The sequence below is a fragment of the Meleagris gallopavo genome, chromosome 4, assembly GCF_000146605.3.
Source record: "Meleagris gallopavo isolate NT-WF06-2002-E0010 breed Aviagen turkey brand Nicholas breeding stock chromosome 4, Turkey_5.1, whole genome shotgun sequence".
Lineage (NCBI taxonomy): Eukaryota > Metazoa > Chordata > Aves > Galliformes > Phasianidae > Meleagris > Meleagris gallopavo.
Genome location: NC_015014.2, coordinates 10,225,920 through 10,232,197, shown reverse-complemented (window position 1 = coordinate 10,232,197; position 6,278 = coordinate 10,225,920). Strand labels below are relative to the sequence as shown.

The following is a 6,278-nucleotide window of genomic DNA, read 5'->3' as shown; positions in this document are numbered from 1 at the left end:
CGAGGCGCAGCTGTGCCCGGGCGGCCGCGGCCCCGCGGCACCTGGGAGTCGTTGCCCCGTTGGCGCAGCCGGGCCTCGTTAGGGCCCTGACAGTTAGACACGTGGACTCCAGATCTGAATTAAGGGCTTAAATTACACTTTAAACTGAAGTTTGTAACGTGCTTCTCCTTCTCACCTCACTGTGGGATTCGTTAGTTAAGTTAAGCAATTGTGCCTAATTCAAAGGGGTCGTTTCGCGTCTGACACAAATGGAGCGATAGAGAATCACCCCTGCGAAAACGGCCCCGGCCTTAACGGTTTCCAGAGGCCCCCGCTGCGCTCCGCTTTCCCTCGCCCCTCAAACGTGAAAGGTGCTTTCCTTCACCCCTCGTCAAAGCCGTGAAGGGTACTTTAGTCCAGTGAGAAAAGAATAGAGAGATCAGAGAAGAGGCAAATGAAGTGTTGACAGAGATCATTTGGATCATTTGATTTTGAATAACAGCGTAAAGAAAAGTTCTCTTGACGTTAGTTCGAGTGCTTTCTAATCAAGATGCGTGCCTTCTTAGGCGGGTGTCGGTGAGGTTTCTTTAGCGATCGCTTCATTTTAACTCTTGTCATTAAATAATAGCTTTATTACCATCGTATATTCTCTGTCCTGACTGCTCTGGAAACAAATGAGGCCTCTTCTTGGGCTTTTTTTTCCTCTTCTCGTTTCATCCTTTCTGTCCAAATTCCTTGATTGTCGAATAATAGAATTTTGTGCTGTGTTACTTTGCCGTCGTCCCTTTGTGTTCTGCTTCCTTTCTCCAGTGCATAACGGAATGTCACCCGCACGAGGGACAAGGTTTTATTGAATTGTACGAGGTGTGCTTTACTTGACAGTCGCGTGTTCTGTATGGTTTTTCATTAAATCCATAGAACTCCCTCGTCTGGGGTGCATAACGGTTTTTCGAATTACACCCTTCTATTTTTGTCTGTTTTCCTCATCTTAACACTTGAAGCCATTGTCATTTGCGTGACGGCGAGTGTGTATTCGTTACTCAGCATGTAACGTCCTCTATTGTCTATAGATGTTTCAGATGTGCAAAATATAAATGGACCACGGAGGGGATAATACGGAGCGATAAACTATTTCAGAGAAATGTCCGAGTGAGCGATCTAAATACAGATGCCATTTTTCATCACGTTCTGCAATTCAGATAGACATTAACAACAGATCCCTGGCCTAGTTCATTCATAACTTCAAGGTAGGTTAACATCGGCAATGCGTAGAGGTTCCCTAAAAGTCCAGGAATAAATCCCGTGTGAGCCCTTTGAGCCCGATTCCTTGCTCTTTGAGGTCAACGGGATATTTTTCTTAGAGTTCAGCACGAAGGAGAGCAATTAATAATCTCACGCTAAGCGGCTCCTGAGTGAAACAAATAAAGAAATGTATTTTTAAAATTTCAGCTTGGAGTGATGAAATACGTCTGGCAAAGACCTGCGCTCAGTAATTTATGCTCTGCTGTGAGGGAAAACAATACAGGAGGTTCGGTGAAGTAATTTCAAGTAGCCTAAGGGCGTGATAGTGTGCGGAGAAACGACATCGCCGCCTCCTTAGCGTGGTTTTGGCTGGAAAATTAGAGCTGCCAGCTCTGATTTTGGCTGTTTGAAAGGCTTCCGTCGCCTGTAGAATTCTCGTGAGTCTCGAATGCCCGAGCAAACTTGTAAGCAACTTTTTTTTCCCCCCGCTGTTTCTAATCATTGCAGAAATTCTTTGTTAAAGTTAGACTAGCTACAGCATCACCGAGCACGATTCCTCTGAATCGGCCGTGTCGTCCTATAGCCAGTTAATGATAAATTTTTATAGTTCAGAAAGACAAAGGCAGTTTATAAGCAAGTGGGAATTCCTTCACAGGGTTGTGTGTGTGCTTGTAAGCTTTGTTTGCTTACACCTCTGTCTTTCTAAAAAAAATAAATTGCAAGTGTTTTCTCACGAAGAAACTGATGGAAAAATGAATTGCGGTGTATCAACCCAGTCTTGGTTTTAATTTCTATAAAAGACCAAAAGAAACTTTAGACGTCCTAACTGTCATAATTTAGACCCAATAGATCCTTTTTATGCGCATATGACAATTTATTAAGTTTACACTGATCTAGCAATTTTAACTTAAAACAAATTACAAATCATCCAGAGTTCTGCAATGGAACGAGTCGTGCATTTGAGATTTCTCACTTCAAGAGCAGTTCAATACAAGACACAATTTGGCGGAACACTGACAATCCATGGAACTGCAGCATTACCTTCTTCACTCCTGGTGCACTACGTGATGTTATGATGTGGGGTACCCATAACCAAAAATCATAAAACCGTGACAAATGATGACACATTTGGGTTCTGGTTATGGGCTCTGAGAGGAAAAGTGTTCCAAAGCGTAAGTGCAGACTTCAGGTGCGTGTATCTGAAACTGCAGCACTGAAAACTCGCTCAGCTACTGTGTAATCACACATTGCCTTCACTACGGTTGTTTTGCTTCAAAGCTGCCCACTCTAGAACCAGTTGCCCGGTTTTGAGAGGGCTGAGCACTGTTCGTGTTTCAGTCAGAAGGGGAGCAATTGAATCCTTGTACGCCTGAGACCCCTCGGGACTTGATTCTACAGCTGTTTCCAATGCAGCCTGGAACGCACAATGGCTGCATCTGGCTTCGGCCGAGCTGCTCACTCTGGAATGTTTTTATTGAGTTCGGACCTAGGGTAGGTGTTCTCACTCGCTGCCCAGAGCTGTTAGCAGGTTCTGGGGAAACTCCTGGTAAAAGTAGTCTTAGATCAGACGTGATTTTGTTTTCATTTGGTCCTTTATTTGAGCCGTTTGTCTGAAACCCGTTTGTTCTGCTACGAGCTTCGCTTTGCTTGCTAGAAGGCTATCGGAGCGGGCGGCTCCTTATACGCGAATGTGGGTTGCCCTCTAGTGACCGAAAAAGCTTACTTAGCGCTGCGCTGTAAGAACTGCATCGGTACGAATCGTAACTGATAAAAAATACCGAAGCACAGGACTTCAGTACGTGAAATTCTGGCCGGTTTGGAGGGAATACGTGAACGTTGTCCTGAGGAGAGCCACGAAGACGATCAGGAGGCTGGAGCACCTCGCCTACGAATACAGGCTGAGGGAGCTGGGCTTTTTCGACCTGGAGAAAAGAAGGCTGCGGGGTGACCTCGTTGCAGCCTTTCAGTACCTAAAGGGAGCCTACGAACAGGAGGGGAGTCAACTCTTCGAAAGGGTAGAAAACTGCAGGACAAGGGGAAATGGTTACAAGTTGAGAGAGGGAAGATTCAGGTCGGATGTCAGGGGGAAGCTCTTTGTTATGAGAGCGGTGAGGTGCTGGAACAGCTGCCCAGAGAGGCTGTGGATGCCCCGTCCCTCGAGGTGTTCGAGGCCAGGTTGGATGGGGCCCTGGGCAGCCTGGTCTGGTACTAAATGGGGAGGTCGGTGGCCCTGCGTGTGGCAGGAAGGGTTGGAGATTCATGATCCTTGAGATCCCTTCCAACTCTGGCCGTTCTGTGATTCTGTGCTTCTGTCATTCTGTGGGTTGCCACGTTACAAATTAGTTGTAACGGTCCTGAAGCATGGCCGTCTTCAAGTGCAAACAAAACGAACACACTTCAACTTAGGTAATGACTTGCTTTACTAATTTCAGATTGACTGAAAATATGTAAATTGTATCAACGTGGTTTGCTAGAATCTGAATTCTACGGCTGAGCGATGGTGGATCCAGTTCAGAACCTCTATGACTTCTTCAGCTGCAACACGCAGAAAGTGGTAGGTATGTGCCCGAGTACAGACCAGAGAGTGGGGGAGTGGTTGTCTGGCTGACTCCCCCTTTTTGTACAGATTCAAGGTCCCGGTACGTACGGACACATATTAAGACCAGAGCGTTCGGTAGCTGCAGTAACCTTTCTACATTACCGCTAGAAAGAAACAAGCTCTTTTAGAACACAGTTTACCTGACCTACTTCAGAAAGCTGCGTTAAAAATTAATCTTATCACCAAGGATGTATTTCTGCCATCAGTTTTAGTACACATATTTGGCAACACAGCATCTTCCAGTTTACAGTAAGTATGCATTACAGGTATCTGGGCTTTGTTTTCCTGAAAGCGATAGCAGCCCTAGAATGGTACATTCACACTATCTGCACCGTTTGAGCAAAGGAGAACACACACACGTACAATGGCAAAAGAAGTCTCAATTATCACCACGCGTTGTCCTCTACTAACGTTAGAATTAGCACCTTTAGACTTTAAACGCAGCAGCAGAGCCAACCCAGCCACCCCGGTCCTGACGCAGGACAACGGAGTGGACAAAAGAGGGGCGCAAACATTCAACGTGTTGCACTGGACCGTTCCGACAAAGCTGTCAACACTCGGAAAGACAAGCTCTCCTAACTGGCACACTAACAAGCCAGTTCAGGAAAGCACGAAGAGGAACTCTGTACACAGTTTTTTATTTACTATTGGGGGCTTGACAGGACTGCTGTTTCTCCTGTGCGCTGTAGTCAAAACGTTTCTTTTGCTGAAACACAGGAAACCTCCCACTGCTTCAGATTGCAAGGCACCCGTCAGCTACTGCTGCAGCACTGGAACTGTGACTGCACGATACAGCAGCACTGACAATACAGAATTCCAGCCAGTTTCTAGGCTGCTTGTCTTATAGGATGTGATTTCATCCGGAAGCGGGCTCTGAAATCTGGCTCTTGGCTCACTTTGTTATACAGATAATTGGCTGTGCTCCGGTTCAGGTGTTGGTTCACGTACTGCTTCAAATCAGCAGCTATTTCTGGTAAGATTGGTATATTGGGTTCATTTATTGGTGAGTGACTTACTTACAGAATTCAAATTACAATGTTTTGAACAGAAGAAGCTGTTTTTTCTTTAAAAAAAAAAAAATCACACCCTACGACATTGTTGCTTTTTTAATGCTTTGAATATGCTGCTGTAAATGTGTCTTGTATCTGTCGCGGAAGCTTGGTGCTTGGAGAGATACTTCTTTTACTTACATATAGAATATTTAGGTTTCATATACCTATTGTGCTTTAAAAAAAAATAATAATTCTAGTGAGGAAGGTCATACAAGTGTTAGCATGGAAGCCGAGGGGTAAGTTTTCTTTTCAATGAATGATAGCAATGGGTTTGTCTCATTTCATCAAGAGCTTTGGGCCTACGGACAGCAGTGGGAGACTCGTACAGGAAAAGGCTGTACAATTGCACTTGTTGGAAGGAGAATGTTAAACAAGAATTAGAACTGTCTTGTTAATGCCGCACGAGAAAAATAATGTATTAGCTTTCAGATTTACTGGCAGTAAGAGTTTCCAAACACGTTTAAACAGATTTTCTTGTTTTAGAACAGTATTACCGCTTCCCTGTATTGTACAGTAATTGCTTGCCTCCCTTTGCAGGAATCCTCGTGTTTGGCCAGCTACCCAGCGCTTGGGGAACACACATCGACAGCAAATATTTTGCTTTGTTTAACTTCTACCTGAAAGAAAGCTGATGCTACGGAGCTCCAGTTTGGGAAAATAAGGTTTGGTTTGTTTCCTTTGCTGCAGCAGCACTCGGGATGTGCTGGCACAAAGCAATTGCTGCTGAGGCTATTTGATACATCTTTTCTCCCCACTTCCACTGAAAGTTTTTTATTTTGGCTACTTGTAAACAATTACGGTTACTTGGTTTGGAGTTGTAGCTTTTGGTGCTGGGCTGGCTTGTAAGCTTTTTTTTTTCTTTTTTTGCAAAGTAATGATTTTAAAGGAAGCCTAGAGCAATAAAGCTTTTTGCTTAAGGTTATTTTAAGTGTAAGTAATTGGTAGCTAGAAGAATATTTTCTAGGGCTGTCGTAACATTGTGGCTTTTACATTTTTTTTCCGGCGGGTCTGCTTAACTCTGCTGGTGACGTTTTGAAAAGCAGAAAATGGTAATTCGGCCTGCTCTCTGCTGCTGAATTCGAGTTCCCCCTCTTCTTACAGTGATGATGCCTTTTGATAACCTCTTGAAAGAGCTGAAACTGAGAAAAGGTTACTTAGTAGAAACTGACTGTTATCTTTTTTTCCCCCTCTAATGAATTCCAAAATTATGCTAAATTAGATGACGGCACCAGGAATCGAAAAATTTAAACTCAGCCGTAACGTGTCCGAGACGGCAAGGTAGCGTAGGAACCGCTCCCAAATGGAGCTCTTTTGTTCTGCTGGCTCAGCTGAACAGTGCACGTGGCGGTGTGATAACACCACAGAACCTGCCACGCCTCGAGTCACGTCAGTTCTTTTCACAGAAA

The 6,278-nt window shown here is 44.6% G+C and overlaps 1 long non-coding RNA gene across 4 annotated transcripts in view; it reads right to left on the bottom strand.

The window, feature by feature from the left end:
* LOC104910535 overlaps positions 1 to 528 on the bottom strand; it is a 5,580-nt gene extending 5,052 nt beyond the window's left edge. The window contains exon 1 of one of the 4 annotated variants that reach the window (XR_002113970.2): positions 176 to 528. This is a non-coding gene — a long non-coding RNA (uncharacterized LOC104910535). The remainder of the gene's footprint in view (positions 1 to 175) is intronic. The other 3 variants (XR_002113969.2, XR_002113966.2, XR_002113964.2) reach the window with 3 other exon arrangements.
* Positions 529 to 6,278: the final 5,750 nt, after the last annotated feature.